The sequence below is a fragment of the Gordionus sp. m RMFG-2023 genome, chromosome 2, assembly GCF_954871325.1.
Source record: "Gordionus sp. m RMFG-2023 chromosome 2, tfGorSpeb1-WG-v2, whole genome shotgun sequence".
Taxonomy (NCBI): domain Eukaryota; kingdom Metazoa; phylum Nematomorpha; class Gordioida; order Chordodea; family Parachordodidae; genus Gordionus; species Gordionus sp. m RMFG-2023.
Window position 1 is genome coordinate 19,462,824 of NC_088776.1, and position 18,605 is coordinate 19,481,428.

The following is an 18,605-nucleotide window of genomic DNA, read 5'->3' on the forward strand; positions in this document are numbered from 1 at the left end:
CTTAGTTGATAATCCATCATTTACCATGATGATTAAAACTCTATCCCCTGGTACAACAATTTTATGCCGCCAGACACTAATGAATAAAATAGCAGATAACTTTAAAATGATGAAAGATGCTCTAATAGTAGAGTTATTAGAGATATCATATATATGTACCACGGGAGATAGTTGTACACATAACAGAAGGTAAAAACTTATTTATATTTATAAATTGATCTGATTAAATATTTTTGAGCTAATTTGGGAATCACAGGCCATTGGCTAGACCCTAGAACTTTAAAAAGAAGATCTGTGGCATTAGCACTCAAAATGATAATGGGATACCAGACATAAGATGCACTTGCAAATAAAATTATTGATAATCTATCTTATATTAAAAATATGTATATAAGCTTAAATACGCCCTTACCCTCAAGTGCTAGTGTCGAGAGATTATTTAATAAGGCAAAACTTATACTTTCTGATCGTCGCTCTAGACTTGGGGATGATAATATTGAAATGATTTTATTATTAAAATGCAACAAATTACCATAAATATTTATTTTTATTACATAAATATTTTTATAATCAAAACTAACTATAATTTAATATTTATAAATGTTGATTACAATAACATTATAAGCTAAAAATAAAAAATTTGTTTGTAAATTTTTTTTATAAAAAGTAGCTAAAGCTACTTTTAAAAAATATTAGCTAATAGCAAGCTACTTTTTTTGACAAATAGCGATACCGGTAGCGTGCTACTTTCAAAATACGTTTAGCCTGAGCTAAACAGAAATAAGTTTCAGAAATAAGGTCAACCTGTCTCTTAGATCAGCTTAATTTGAATATTTAATTCTTTTTAAAAGGTTTTTGGACAATGACACCCTATTTTGGTTTGTTTTAAGTATTTGGTGGCATTGTTATTTTTCGTATTTTATTCTTGTTTTTTTGGTTATGTTTTTTTAAAAAATTTTCTTCTTTTGTTTTTTGGCTATTTAGTATTAAGCCCCCTAGGATAGGGTCTAATGCTTAATTGCATATTATTTTAATCCGTTAGTTAGCCAGTAAAAAGAAAGAAAAAATTAATTATGGAAATAAATTAGACTCAATTATAATATTTTTTAAAATAATCCGTGAATATTTTGGAGGTGATAAAAATTTTATCATTCGTAAGTTGGCCGGAGAAGGGGGGGGGGGTAAATTAAACATCAGACATAGAGTATATATGTCGAAAAAAAGGTATGCATCATTGTTATACGTAAAAAAAAATAACATTAGAAATAAAAAACATAGAAAAAGTAAATATTTTGCGTTATATTATTAAACGCAAAAAAATGTTTACCAATCTACTGATTTTGTAAAGTAAAATAAAAACTATGAGAATAAAAAAGGGAGTCAAATAAGCTTTATCTCTTCACCCGGCCGAAAATTAAATTTTTTTTTCTTGCAATTTGAAAATGTTGACCTGGCTACCCTGATCTTGATACTATGTCGCATGGAATAAATGCGATGCAGGTAGCATTATTTAACATTACTTATTTTGTAAATTAAGCAGTGAAATATTTTTAGCTCTATTTCGCTGTTACTATAAAATAATATATTAATTTTTTAAGAAATTTTCGAGAAATCATAATATAAAGCTGTACAAATATTTTTAATTTTTTGGACCCGGAACGGATTTCAGAAATTTGTTTTCCAAGCTTTCTGATTTTTTTATATAAAGTTAATAAACTGACATTATAAATAAGGTCTTTTTTGTACATTTCTTTAACACTTTTAGTTATACATTATTCAAATTTTCAATTTTTTATGGAATGTTTTACAAACATTATAAAAATGGAATAAATTATGAACTCTTCTAATAATATAATTAATTATATACCTAAAAATATGTTATATTGGTCAAATTTTTTTTTTAGATATAACTCTTAATAATTCTTCGGTGGCGATAAAAAATAAATTTATTATACATATATCATTTGTTTAGGTGCAAATTTGTTTAATATTTTATAATATATATAAAAAAAATACATAATTTTCTTACATGCGCAAATTTCAACACTTTGTTACATCAAATTTTTTTATTTATTCTTCAACACAATTCCCTTCAGGTGTAAATATATGCATATTTAATATTTATATTTTATATATAGAAAGATCTGTTTTATAAAAAAAAAAAGACTAAAGAGATGTGTTCAATGAGATCTACAATATTATAATAAATATTATATTTTAAAATTTATATTAAATATATATTTAGAAAGATATAAATAGTATACTTACTTATTTAGTCTACTGTAATGAATTTTTAAAGCAAAATAATTTTTGGCTGAAACAAAAGTAACAAACCTTCAGCTAATTGATATTCTTGATTCATGTTCAAAATTTGAATAATTAAAAAAATAATGAATAGTTTTAATTATAGGTTTGATTTATCAAAATATAATATTTTCCAAATTGATAGTTGAAAAAACAATTTGTCATCAATTCGAATTTATTTTAAATAAACATATACGCAGACGATTTATAAAATATTAACTAAATTACAATACCAAAAAAAATATTTAGTACGTGGCAAGAATATATTATTACACAAAAATTCATTCGAGTTTATGACTTATAGTTAACCAAATTGAAATACTTTTTAGGTAATTTATTTTTCTAAAACTTGTTTTATCCCATTTATATTATAAAATGGAAACAGTTATAGTATTTAATTACCGAACACTGCAATTCTATGTCACCTTTTATAATTTCTATTATAACATTAGAAACCACTGCATATAATAATATCTTTATTTTTATAAGAAGGCCAGAATACATTGGAATAGGGGCAAAAAATATGCATATCATATCTTCTGCAAATAATCGTTTATCCAAATTTTCACTTATAAATGACCAAAAGATTGGATGACAAGGTTGATGTTTTTCCTTGCCTTATCATGCTGATATACTTTTAATAATCATTACTGTTAGAATGGGATGGAACAAAGAGTTTCTAGGAAACCAATGGAATTTTGAGCAACCCCGAAATTAAATAATTTCATAATTGTATTTTTGAATTGTGCACCACCTAAATTTTTTAATAGTATATACTGGTTATTTTAATTTACATTTACATAAAAAGATTTAATTAAAAAAAATAATGAATGGTTGTGTGAATGTTATAATAATTAATAAATTGAGAAAAACAGGATGGAGCATCTTCTAAATTTGGCACTGACATCTATTTGTAATACAGTACCTCAGGTTATATAATTTTAAAAATCATTTGTAATATATGTATCATACATTTTTTAATCAATCGTATGTAACCAGTTTTATAAATCCCCAAATTGATTTAAATATAAAAAAACTAATTTAAAATTATAAAGTTGCCAGATTAATTCAATATTGGTAGTTAATCAAATCATATTTGGAATGATTTTCGTGGTGATATTTCAAAGGCGAATGGCAAAATTTATTTTTTATCGGTAGTACCAAAATTCAAATTGAATTTATAAGCGTACGAACATGAAATATACAATGATTGAAATGCTTATATATATTATTAAAAGGAAATAACAAAGAATACCCTTCCCCCCCCCCTTCAAATGGAAGCTAATTTTTTTGACTCGGTGGGTGGCTATTTATTTAATGTATTTCTATATATATATCAAAGACTTGCAAGCTCTGCTTGGCCTAGGTATATGGGCCGGGTTTTATTTCCGAATATTTTAAATTGCCATTATCTATAAAAAATAAATATAGTATATTTTAAAAAAATCCGGGCCGGGCCATGCAAATGGTGCCTCTCCTCTATATGCCAACTCTAACAATGTAGGTAACATTTGCACGGCCTAGCCCGGATTTTTTAAAATATATTACATTTATTTCTAATTTATAACTAACAATGGCGATTTAAAATTTCTGTTTTAAAATAAGATACCCGGCTGGACCCGGGTATCTTTCAAAAAAATTAAAATACGGTCCGGCCCATGTACCTGTGTCATGCCGAGCTTAGGGCTGGGCTGGCAGGTTTCTGATATATATATATACTATCCACCATATGCTTTAGCTACCAACTTTTTTTATTTTGCATTTTTTTTGTTTTGAAGTAAAAGTGCGCTTTTGAATTTCATGATTTTGTATATATTCCGAAATGTCTAAGATACCAAATAAATTTTGTCCAAGGTTTCTAGCTCATTTAAAAAATTGTTAGAGCCATTTAAGCTCACTCACTACCCCCGGAGAATTACAGTATCGGGTAAAATGACAAATTTGTGAAACAAACTTCAAGGCAACGATAAAGCGGGTTTTCATTTTGTAGAATCTACCCACCAAACCCTGATATTTTTACCATATATACAGGTCGATCTAGAGAAAATTGATTAAAATGACGTTATTTTTAATGATACAGAGAGTTGAAGTCTAGGAACAGCAGATGAGTACATACCCGATTCACGGGAAGTGGGGGGGGGGGTGTATGACGTAAGATCGTAACTGAAATATAATAGGAGTTAAGGGGTTTAGGAAATGGTTTTGCTAAGCTAATTTTGATGTTTTATATTTGTTTTTATCAAAAAATATTTAGAGAGAAGTAAGTAAAAAATATTAGGAGAGGCAGGGGAAATTTTTTAGGCAGAATATATCGTCTTTAGGTTAGCTATTTATCAAAACTTTACATTCCAATTGACAAAAAAAGTGGAAAAAAATGGGAAATTAGTTTAAAAATTTTTTTTTTTAAACATGGATTAGAATTTTGTAGTGTGTTGTTTAAGTTACAATAACAATAAAAAGTGCCAAGATTTGTTACAACAATTGTCCTGAATGGGCATGTTCTATTTGTGCCAGAAGTGATGTAATTTCTGCTTGCCTTTGTGAAGTTAATTATTTTAAAACATTCATAATTTGTTTTAATTATGCATTAATTATAACAATAAAAAGTAAAAGTGGGTTTTAGGGCAAATTTGATATTCGCCATTTTACCCCAAAAAGGTTTTCCATCTTACCTAGGGTTTGTTGGTAAAATTATAAAAATCAGTGGTTTTACTTAATTTTAAATAGCACCCACAGTATAAAGGGCACCCTGTCTATATATAAATTTTGTAGTCTAATGATGAGGCCGTCTATCGATATAATTTAATTTTTTTAAATTAATATTTTGTCACAAATAAGCAAAATACTGGCCGTTTAACCCCGGTCTAACAATAAAGAATATTAGCGGGCATAGATTATCTAGATATTCTAAAGAGAATTAAAATATAAAAGCTGTAGATTCATTATATCCCCCTACCCTTATCAGTAGGTTTTATGAAAAAATTGCAATGTTATCCATGACTCTCTAAGATGGAGAGTGACACACATTATAACTTTATCGTTGACCCTTTAGGAGGCGCCTTATAATCAACATACATTGTCAGTATCCAGTTTATAATTAAATTATTTAGATATTTTGGTTATCAGGGGGGTCTCTATGACTAACTTAGGGAAGCAGGAAAGGGTGTCTAGAGAGATCTGATTTTAAAGCTTAAAAATTATTAACAAGTTCCGAATTGGGTGAAATAAAAGTGTCTGAAACCTACATAGCTAATATTAATTCGGTGAAATAAAAGTGTCTGAAAGATACTTAGCCAATATTAATTGTTAAAAATGGGAAGAAAACACATTCCTTATTGATATTCTAAAAATCTTACCGCCAGGACATTTCTCCTAATACAATATAATCACACACATAAAAATAGCGCTTACAGGGCATTGCAGATTATGCTTATAAACGATCATTCTTAGCCCTCAAACGAATTTTATTTTATATGAGAATTGGTCTAAGTAATAATCTGTTATATTTTTTGATAATTGCTGGGTATGAGCAAATAGACACTTCTGCTTAAGGCTCAAATTTTTCTATTTAAATTGTTTATTTTTAGTTTTAATAATTTGTATTCAGTCATCGTAAATTAAAAAAAAATGCCTCTAAAATATTTTTGTCTAAAAAAATACTGAAAATATCTTCATAAGATTATGGCATAAAGTGTATATATATATATTTAATATGATTATAGATACTTATATTATCTTATTAATTGACTTAATAAATTAATAAAATTTACAATGAAATCCGTGAATTGGGGCTTTTCTGATCAAGCTCGGCCCAGGCCCGCAGTAAAAATTTTCTTTAGGACTAACCCTGACCATATTTAATAATAAATAAATTCCCAACCATAATATGTCAAAAATTATTCTAAAGCCCATATCCAAAAATTTAATTTATTGTGTTAAATGAAAATAAACAATATTTAAGTGTGTTTAGTTTAGATGTAATGTAAATAACAGATTACGAATTCCAATTTAAAAATGTAGAGAACCGATATAATATTTTTAACGAAAGATCCGATTTTACCGATATTCTATTATCAGTGATCACCAATATCATATCCGATTTACAATAACATAAAGGGATATATTTTTATAGTGAAAATAAACAAAAAAAAATATCAATAAAATTAAGGAAATGGGCTGTTACTATTCAAATTTATAATTTATAAAAATTCAATGATTTATTAACATATCATTATACAATAAATAGTTTTTCATTCACTTATTTTTATATGGATGCTATGGGCCCATTTAACGATATCGGCTGATATTTTATTTAAGAAATAAAATTTTGATGCCAAATTCAAAAAAATTTTACATGACAGAATTTAATTTTTATTAAGTTATATAATCATTTATATATAAATTAAATCTTAAAACAAAATTTTAACCCTCTTTTATAATTTAAGAAAGTTTTATGAGTATTTATTTTGTCTAGATATTACTTCAATCATGATTAGTCAATTTAAAGCTAGCGGGGCTTTATAAACCATACACGTCAATTATGGCAATTAATATGGAAAAATTTTTTTCAAAATCTTGGAAAGAAAATTTCATGGCTGTGCTTGATAGGTATTTATGATTTATGCTAAGAAATCATAATCAATCCTTTATCCTTATTTTTGTATGTCCAAAATGTTTATTAACCAAAATTAAATTTCAATTTTTGTATATAATTAGCTTCAATATAAAAGTATTATAATATTTTGATAAATTAACTTATAAATTTATTCTATACGTATCATTATTAAATAAAAAATACATTTCAATTTATTATAGCCTAAAAAACTAATGATTTAGGAAGGCCTACCCCGTTGTTAGGGCTTGTTGGGCAAAATTTCAACTTTTATAAAAAATAAAATTTAATATGATTAAATTTTTATAAATATTTGTAAGGCACCTTCCTTACATAGAATTTTAAAAATTATTTTTTTATGGTAATGACTGAAAATTTGGTTAAAAATTAACTACTCTCGCTAAAATATTTTAAGAATAAAATATAGGGGACAGACCAACCTCCCTATCACACCATCCCCGATCTCCTTTATAAATTTTTTTGGCAAATCATGATAAAATCAATGAGTAAAGTATACCTTTAGTAATATTTTTTTAGTAAACAAGATAGGTTTATTATCAAAATTTAGAAATATATTAATATTTACAATAAAGATCTTAATTCGTAAACGATATATCACTAAAAAATTATATTTGCATTTTTAGATTTGTATAATATTATTATTAGAAATATGTAAATTTAAAAAAAATATATGTACAAATATCGAGTTTATACCCCAAACCAACCCATATAAGGTATATTTGGAAGATATTTTGATGAATAAAATTTTGAGAAACTCATCGTACTATTTATTAACTGGAATTTTCATTTAATTTTTTTTAGAAAATTTTTGTTCATTTAAAAAACTTTTTTTTTTAAACAAGCAGTTTATAATGTATTAACTAAAACAAAAATATTGTTAGAAGTTTTTATTTTTTAAAAAAAATAATATTTTTAATATATTTTTTAATTTATTCAAACCTAAGGGAGGTGGCTCTAGCTACCTTTGAAATATAAAAATAAAATCTATCATCATAAAAAAAAAAGTAAAATAAATATAATATTATATTAAACAAAATAGTTATTTAAGGAATGATAAAAATTCAAAATAATTTTTTTTAAATGATCCAATAAAATATATTTTTATATAATTAATGATTAAAATAATTAAAAAATCCTTTATATATGAACAATATGAATTTAAAAAAATTTTATTAACCTCTTTCTAAAAATAGGTTTAAAATAAAAAATTAATAAAATCTAGTTTAAAATTAATTAATTTTTTTTGGATAAATTTTGATTATTCAAAATTCAGATATATACACATTATTTATAATCAGTGACTTACTTATTCAGGATTTCATCCGAGAACCTATACAAGGATGTCTTATGGCTGCGCTTCCCATTATAGTGAAATAATTTCAATATCACTTACACTTGGGTTTAAACTAAGCATAAATTTTGCTCCCAATTATCTAATTACAGTTCAATAAAATCAACTAAACTATGTATTTAATTTTACTTTACATTTTTATATACTATTTTTTGTACGATAAAATCCTAAACAGACATGCTTAAAGTAATGAATGACACGGTATAAAAATGCGCCATGAAAGCGAACTTATTTTATGTACAGGGGAGATCTAATGTTTCCTTCTGCTGAAAATGAAAAGAAGAGTCAAGGATAATGCTAAAAAACATAATTTATAAATAAAATGAATATAAAAGAGTTCAACATTTTGTTTTATGCAACATTTACATTTATGCTTCGAGACCCGTCTTATCCATATAATAATTATCAAAATTTTGTAAACAGATTTGTTTGATATAACAGCAAAAAAAATTGAAAAGCCCCCGACCGTCACTAGCTATTATTATTTAGGGGTACTAAAAAGTAAATGATAGGAAATTATATTTAATCACTCAGAGTTTTTTTTAAAGATTATAAATATTTTATATTGAAGGTGACCTTAAAATCTCGGAGAAAGGGGGATTCATGGCCTAATATTAAAATTATGTATAATAACCAAAATTCATTGTTTTTAAAATTCTTCACTAAAAAGAGAAAACTTTAAATTTAATGTGTAATAAAACAATCGAAATTTATCATATTTTTATCATTAAATAAAGTGTATATTATGATAATATAAATTTTAAAAAGGTAATATTAGTTTTTTTTAATCAAGTAAATTTTTTTTTAATAAACAAGCTATCTAGTATCAAGGATATATCGTTAAACAATGTTATTATTTTTTTTCAAAAAATTTAGTAAGATCTCTCAAGAATATTTTATTTTAAAAAAATATATTCATATTTATTGGTATAACATTAAAAAACGAATTATAATTTCCATATTAGGTGAAAGGAAAATTGGCAGTATCACATAGACCTATGCATTCTGATTAGTTATAAGCTGATATCTCATAATCCTTTGAGAAAACTCGCACAATATGAAGAGATTTTGTTGAACAGGAACAAAGTTTAACACTAATCATTAGCTAACTAATATAGTATTTTCTATCTAAATAGACAGAATAATGTAAACTTCTTAATTGTATATTTTTACTTTATTGTTAGTTAAGATTTAATTTGAGGATCTTAATTTTTCTTTCTTTTAAGCTTATCCAATATGTCATGTAAAAAAAGGGAATTATTATAAATGAGTGGTGTCTTTAGGATGGGGTACCACGTACTAAGGTAGGCCGATATGTAATAGCACGACAAATACTATATGAATTAACATTTATTTGCGAATGACTTGAGTTTAAAGAAAGTTGACTTTTTTGTAAATCCTAAATTACAAGAGTTACGGGATATCAACTCCTATTAATCATTCACATAAATTCTGCATAATTTTATATTTGTAAGTAGGTAAAGATATGAAAAAAATGATCAATTTCACGTTTGACTTTCTCTAATTGAAAACTTATTTTAAAAGTGCAAAACTATTTGAATAATTAAAAGGAATGCATTCCACTTACATTATTTATATCCATAATATTTTTTCCAATAATTGATCGATCTATTTATCTATTTCATTGTGAATTTTGTTTTCACAATAAATATATATAAGAGATATCAATAAAAAATAAAATAAAAAGGTAAAGTATATAATTCAAACATTTTATGTTCCTTTTCAAGAGTATAATAAAACAAAACAGATGATGATGAATGTTACTAGAGGTTAAATAACTAATAGTTTTTAAAAAAATGATAATAAGTTTGGATTTTTTTAAAATTACACCAGGGTATTCGACAAGTGAGGTAATAATGGGCTTAGTGTATGCTAAAATTTAATTTGATTATGCTTAAAATATTTATTTGGAGTAAAGTATTTTTTATATATACGCCTTATACACATAAGTGAAGTGGTTATAACTAGAAAAATGATAACTTATTTAGCGAGAGGTCACCTTTTAATAATTTGACATATTTTTATGTTGTCTTTATACATAAAAGCTTGATTAGTTTGAACTGTTTAAAAAATACATGATCACATCACCTTACCGCTGAAATAAATTTCAATTTAAGTTTTATAAGAGGAGCTAGAGTGTGGCGACTATGTTATAATAACTTTTAAGAAGTTCCTAATACAAAAAGGATCTATTTCAATAAAAAAATTATACGGTTAGCAACCTTTCACAATTATTATACATACTGCATTATATATAAATAAATGATAGCTTTGTAATTAGGTGTGAATATAATTGTAAAAAGAGGATAAATACATAATAATAAATATTAATTTAGACACTGATACAAATACTATACAATATAAACATTTATAAATCGTTTATAGAAGTTGTAAATTAGAAGATTTATGGAACTAAGAAATCAATACAATACAAAACAGGAATGATGTTACATGTTATCATTTAAAAATAAAATTTGATTAGTTTTATTAATTTATTGGCTGAATTCATTAAAGTTTAATAGTATAATCTACCTCAAATTGGGTCGAATAATAAATTAAGTCGGAATGGATTTTTTTTAATATTAAAAAAATTATTAAATTATGAAAAATCTAAGTTAGTATCACAATTCACGACAATTTTTGTAATATAGGCTTATGGAGAAGATAATTTAATTCAAAAAATATTTAATCTTTTTTAAAAATAATTATCTCATATCAATTATACAGGAGGTGAATTAAAAAAACACATGCCATCTAGTTAACACTTATGAGAATGATATATTTCAATAAAGAGGAATTTTTGGAGTTTTTTTAATGTAAATGGAATGGAAGAGAAAACGAAGAATATTTTGACTCAGAAATATAGCCCTTTTAATCAGGCCCCGATTTATAAAATTAAACATAAAAAAATAAAAATATTTTATACTTTTATGGGATCAGAATTGTGCTTATCAAATGCATAAGCATTCAGAATATATTGGTACTTTTTATTGAATGACCGGTGAAAAATAAATTTTTTTCCCAATAAATTATCAATTGTAATGTGGCATTGGCTGAACCCGATAAAATCATTGATATGGAACTAGATATTTTTTGCAATTATCATTCAGGATTATTTAAAAAAATGATTAAAGAATATAAAGATAAACCTTTTATTTAAATTATGATGATTATAAAAAAAATTACAACAAAAAAAAATGTTAGAAAAAATTTATGAGGAGTTCGGTGTATAATTTATAAATCACTAGGAGTTTCATTATCTTTGGTATACCGAGGATATAATATTTTTCGATATTTATTTAATAATTTTTTAGATATACAATTTTATTTAAATCATACAAATTTGGTGATAAAAATAATATATAAATGTAATTTATAATTTTATTATATAAAAATAAAATAAATAAAAATTAAAAGAAAATTATATTTATTCAAATAAACATAAAAAAGGAAATTTATTTTATAGTGTCATATTAAATATTAAAGAAAACTTGTGTAATTTATCATTTTAAAAGGGGAGAAAATAATTTTTTTACCTGTAAAATGTCGCGTAAATAAAGGTATTCGGTTACCTTTGCATGAATTTCTCTTTTTATGCATAAGTTAATAAAATATACAAAATTAAAAAATAATATATATATAGCATATAAAAATATTTATAATTTTAAATTTAAAATATATTTTGTATTATTTTTTTTTTCAAATAAATGTGTGTCGATCGAATTTATTGTATAATTTATTTTTTTCCAAAAATGAAAAAAAACCCATCTTTATTTTGTTATTGAAATTGACAAAAATATAATTTTTAGACATAATGTCTACTGGATCAAATACATCATGCTTTGTCTTCCTTATAGTATCCCGTTGTTGCGATATGAGCTTCTTGAAATGACCTTTTTATTGTTTATTTTTTGGTATTTATAGGGAAGAATTTAAACTAGGTTTAAGTATCATTACACACACTCTTAAGTGAGCCTAATCTAAAGGCGACCTATAATAATCATCCTTAATGTAGATAAATATTTTACAAAATGAATTCTAGTTCATAAGTTTTTTTGCCATAATATCCATCTTCTTGTTCTTCATTTAGTCCATGCTGGGGCAAATTGCCCTTGAAATTGAAGGCGGGGGAGGGGTGGGGTTAGGGAATAGTTTTGATTTAGATTTTCAGGTAATTCTATCTAAAATGAGCAAAAAAAGAAAATTTTATATTAAAAAAAGTAATTCTACCCAACATTTGCAAAAGGCCTTAAAGGGGAAGGGGATGCCAGAAAAATTTTAATGAAACTATATCTAAAAGAATCAATATTTCCAGGGCGCTCTCCATAATTTCCAGGTGACTTGAGTCCCTATGTGATTCCTCCTAAGATGATACTGATAGGGGGCGAAAGGTAAGGAGTATAAAGGGGGGAAGAAGTCCTTGCATTTTTAGGCAAAATATTTTAGTATTATATTTAAATTATTATATTTAAAATTGTTTATTTAACTATTTAATTAAATATATTTGTTTATATTAAATTATGAAAGATGATGATTGTCATGATTTAGTTAGACATATTACCGGGAAACATTTAAATATAAACAAAAATTATGCATGTAAATATTTTCAGAAAAAAAATAGTTCAAATAAGATATGAAACATGAAAATGAAATGATGGTATATCCCCTTACTCCTCAATACAATGTCTTAGAGCAGTTAATGGCTCAGAATTTATGTAATATAAAATCATTTTAAATTAATAAAAAATTGCACAAGGGGGCAAAAATATTTTAATAAGTGCAAATAAAGGTTAATGATATTTTCTTTTAATATAAATGTAATGTAATAATAATATGAACTTGTATTTTATAAGCATATCTTATAATCTGATTATTTTGATATTTTAAAATTGATGTAATCCTATTTTATAATACAGAATGAGGTACATATAAAATGACATTAATATATTAAAATCCCTTATAATATTTTGTATGAGTTTCAAGCCAAATGTATCCAGAGCTCTTAAATAATAATACCTACTTAATGTTAGTACCTACCAGCGTTTCTATAACATCCTAAATCACTGCCACTTTTCCCTCTATTAAATCTACTTTCCCTTTAACATTTTTTCCCAACGCCCCTCCTCAAAATTAATTTCATCTAAACCTAAAATGATTATGCTTGATTCAAGCAAAGTATGGTTAATAGGGATTTACTTGTTTCAAAAGGTAACGAAGAACGAATAACGAATAACGCGTTTTATTGAGTAGCATTAGCGCAAAACGTTACTCTAAATTATTTCTTAAAAAATATGGAAAAATTATATTTTATTATATATTTTTTAAATTTTATCAACAATTTAAGCCGAGTTGTTAATTCATATAAACCACCAAGGATCTTCATTTTTATTTTATTTTTTACATTTTGGTTGTTCAATTTTGTATAGTCAAGATTGTTAGTCTAATTAATATTAAAAAATCAAGAATTTACATCCTCTAATATTATAATTTATTTTATAAAGAATATAAGTCAGTAGTTGGGGTGACCAGGGATGGTTGGGACACTTTGCGTTCGAACATGAATAAATTAAATAATATTAGATTAATCTAAATAAAATAAAACATTACCTGAATCCTAAAAGTATAGGCGTATAGGCTATGTGAAATAGTTAATTTATATTTTATAAAAATGATACTTTTTTAGGAAATTGAATTTAACTTTTTTTTGGCCCAATCATGTCATACTCTGAGTACGACACCTATATGCGATAATTGGTCCGCACATAAAATTGAGGTCGAAATACAAATTTTTAAAAAAATATTATTATAATACTAAAGTCTTTAAAGTATATAAATTTATTGATAATATCATAATACGCAATAATTTTAAATTGAATTTAGATTTTGAGAAATTTTAGGTATTTTTGTAAAAAAACTAAAAAATATATCTTAGATTAATATATATTCATAGAATAATTTGCATTTGTTTATATCAAAATAAATAATAAATATGCAATAATTAAAAGGACTAACTATATGACTAAGACCTAGCCCACTAACTTTATAAACATTCAGAACCATATTAATTTATGCTTTATGATTCTGAAAAATTGTCAAATTAAAAAATAGGGTTTAAACTTTTCTATAATTTATTTATATATTAAAAGCTTAAAATTATTTTTTGTTACTTTTGGTATGCTAAAACATATTTTCCTCTGTGAATTATGATAATTGAATCATAAAGATAAAGTTATTAAAAAACATAATGCAATTTGCCAATAAAGATAAAGCAAAATCAAGTAATGTATTATATTGTAGCATAGAATTAAGATTAAGATGTAGAGTGTTGCAATTGTGGCTCCCCTGAGAATTTTACTGAAGTGGGACTGCGTCTAGCTCTTATCCTTATAAAATCAATATTACTGACAATCCTCTGCCTACTCCCATCGTGGTAGAAGTAACTGGTTCCCTACTCTTAAGAAATTAGAGGCTCTATTTTAAGGGTAACCTTTCTATATACCTCCGTCAATAATTGCCTCCCTTGTGGCTTTGGTCCATCCATATTTTAACCGATACCACAAACAATATAAATATAATTCGAAAAAAAATTATATTTATATAACTCAAAAGACGTCTATTCTATATTATCCAACCTTCTGATTGCTATATTGTTTTTAATTCCTGTTTGCAAAAATTCCATGATTACTGCTTTTGCTTCATATTTTCATGTATAATATGTACCATGAACAATCAGAGTGAAGGATTTATTAGCTTATATTTAGAAAGATCTATTGTTAGCCCGATCTGTTCTTTCATAATGGTTAGAGTCCTAAGAACAGCATATCTTAGCGCTACCCGCTCCAACTTTTTTATTATAATAGTTTAATAAAATGTGAGAATTTTTCACGAAAGTTTTACATAGATAAAGATGTTAATTTCCATTTTAAAATCAACCAGATATTTAACTCGACCCCTCAGATTTATTTTAAAATTTTGTATGATGATAATATAACACTATAAGTTAAGAAATTTAATACAATTCTTGACCCTGCTTATTCCAGATATATTGGCTGCTAAGAAAACGAAAAACTGACAAAGTGCATTTTATTTACTATCAAATATCTCTAGCATATATATTAAGCTAGAACTATGATTTAAATTTTATTACTTAATAATTCTTTATTATGAAAAAACTAGAATTAAAGAGAAAAACGAATATTTCTGAATGAGTCATTATAAATATCAAATTTATAATTATGTAATAAATTTTAAAAAATCCATATTTATTTTCGGAAGGTTCCGGAACTGTCCCGGCACCTTCAGAATCAACGCTTTAGTTCCAACCTCTTTCCGTATTTAAGTTCCGTTCCTTTAATGTGCCGGAATGTTCCGCTCCATGTACCAGATTTAAACAAGGATTGAAGATAGAGAGGAAAGTAGGTAGCATTATTGAAATATAATACATATAAATAAAATAGGGTTCTTATTTAAAAAAATTTTTTTTCTTCTTTGTTTTGTTCTTAGATAAGATATAATAATTCAATATATTTTAGCCTCCAAATTTGACAATGGAGGCGATAGCCACTGTCTTTATGAAATTGGCTCCCACGCTCAATTATATTTCCTTTCAATTATATTTTATGTAAAGCGGTCATGTCCAATTGCAGATTCAACAAAGAAAAACGCATCCTGCAACACTCAATGCTTAATAAGTAATATTCTAATTAGCATATACATTTGAACCCAAGCTCAATACAGCAGCAGAAGATTATCATTCAAGGAAGATAAAGAATTAACCTGAGATTCTACATGTAATGACGCCTTTGTGACAAGTAATTTATTTTGAAACTAATTTAATTTTCAGGGTGGTTAAAAGGACCCAGAAGAGATAAAATTTAAAAAAAGGATCGTACTTGAATATTTTTTTTTCTTAAATAACAAAACGCCTAAGATAAATTTTGTTTTTAAAAATGTCTTTTAATGATATATGTGCATTTATCAGAGTTATTAAAACATCTATATATACTGATCTATAAGAGATATATCTTTATTCATTCTAGATATTTTATAGAATAGCTGAATTTAAGAACAAGCGATAAATTTTACAAAACATTTTTTATATTTAATTTATAAAGTATTTGTGGGGTTTATTTTCCTACAATTAAAATAAAGAAAACCAAGCATAAATTTTACATAATGAATGACAATCTCGTGTGAAAAATTATAAATCTAACTAAATCTATTACCCTAGATTTAAAAATCAGTCTTCTAAAAATAGAATCTATGCCTATTGGTCTAATACAAATGCCACTATCAAGGTTAAACAAGGCTACCAGCCTAGAGCCAAAAAGTATTTTTTCTCTGGCCCAGGAATATCGAATCACAATATTTAAGGTATAAAATATCTTGAGTAAAGAATTTAATCGATCAAATATCGAGGTCTATAAGATGCTATCAAACTCATAAAGGTATATTTTTAAAAGAATATTAAACACAAAAATAATGAATTTAATTTGATCCAAAGCTTATATTTTTTATTCTATCATTAAGAACTAACAAAGTCACCAAAAATATGTTATCCAAAAAGCCTGACTAAAGGGCGGGAAAAGCGACCAGATGACCTTTCAAACTCCCTCTTAATTTTCATTTTCACACCTACTAGTAAAATGTGGCAATGTCGATGTTTCAAATGCTATTTTTATCGTTTTTAGTCTAGCATTTATTTTTCAACTCGTATTGAATTTTCAGAGTATAAAATAATTATATTAATTTTTTATAAGCTAAATATATGACAAGATGTTTAATATTTTTAATTTGGTTAAAGGGGGTCGCGGTGCATGTAATACTTGGACAAAATCCCGAGAAGTGGGTATGACAAAAATGCTGATTGGTGGAAGCATTTTCTAAGTGGCTAATTTGTATATATCCATTCCTTTCCTATGACAATAATCTAATTTCAATGCCTGACGGACTAATTGGGTAGATATGGGATACAAAAATTCAGATCGGATCGACTTTGCGGGCGTATTATTTGATTAAAAGAATCAAAGAAATATAAAGGGAAGATGGATGCTTTTCGTATAATATAAAAATAATGTATACTAATAGTATAGAACTTTCTCAGTCCCAATTATGCTTGGCTCGAAAGGTGCTTATCTTAGATTCATTTCTAAATTTCGAAATTGAGGAGAGATGAGAAAAAATTTAATTTATAGCCAAGTTTAAAATAGGTGGGTGATGTAAAAATATTTGAGAACCCTGTCCTTGATAAAATGTAAATGTGTTAAAAGAAAGTATAAAATATATTTTAAGAGAAGATAGTTAAGATACTGAGAAATTAGATTGTTATGTTGGCATAATCTTAACGTATAATATTATTGTATTTAACCTTATATATTAATAAGGCGCATAGCCATGAATTTTTTACAGTTAGAGGGGTGGGGTGGATATATTGAAATTATTTTTTTTGGAACATAAAAAATTTATGAGAACTAATCATATAAAATTTATTAATATTAAAACCAATCATATTTTAAAAAAATTACAATTGAACAACAAAATATTGGAAAAAACAAAATATTTGAGAGCGAAGATTTAAAAAAATGTGAGAAAATATACTTTTAAATTTTCGTGGGAAAAATACATAAAGAAGAAATATTTAAATTAATCTTAACTTTTTGATAAAATCTAAAATAGAATATAATCTATTTGATATAGAATACTTATTAACAATTCATGAAAACCTTCTATCAAAAAATTATGCTATTGCCCCCCCCCCCTCTCCCCGTTTTCTGGATAGGCGTCTGATACTAATGTATAGTTTTTAATCATATATATAGCTAATCGCATGATATTTATTATAAGTATTCATGTAGGTAATAGGAAAAAAACTCCCGGAAAAAAACCCCGGAAAAACCCCATGGAAAAAACCCCCTGGAAAATTCCCATTCAAAAAAAAGTAAAATTCTTAATTTTTAAAAAAATTTTCTTGTCAATTTTTCTTAAATTTTTTTCTTAATTTATTTTGCTCTTCCCATTTTTGCTTTAAGTCATTTTAAATCTTTATTTTTATTTAATATCAAATACAACAACATGGTATATGGTGGAAATTTTACCATGTCCCTTAAAAATTTTCTAGAATTATATATCATTAGAGTATCAATAAACAATATTTTTATCACCGCTGTTTATTGTTTACTCCAAAAAAAACACAAAATACTTATGAAAAAATATTTGAAATATTGCTGTCTAAATGTCAAGAAAGGGATTTATTTCCTGATCCATTATATATATACATGGATTTCGAAAAGTCTGCTA

At 25.4% G+C, this 18,605-nt stretch overlaps 1 protein-coding gene across 6 annotated transcripts in view; it reads right to left on the reverse strand.

The window, feature by feature from the left end:
* Positions 1 to 11,896, reverse strand: part of LOC135923568 (uncharacterized) — a 33,843-nt gene extending 21,947 nt beyond the window's left edge. The window contains exon 1 of one of the 6 annotated variants that reach the window (XM_065458388.1): positions 11,846 to 11,896. The gene's annotated coding sequence lies outside the window, so the exon portion shown is untranslated. Of the gene's footprint in view, positions 1 to 2,029; positions 2,095 to 2,268; positions 2,386 to 7,630; positions 7,651 to 11,235; positions 11,526 to 11,845 lie in introns of those variants that run through there. The other 5 variants (XM_065458385.1, XM_065458390.1, XM_065458387.1 and 2 more) reach the window with 5 other exon arrangements.
* Positions 11,897 to 18,605: the final 6,709 nt, after the last annotated feature.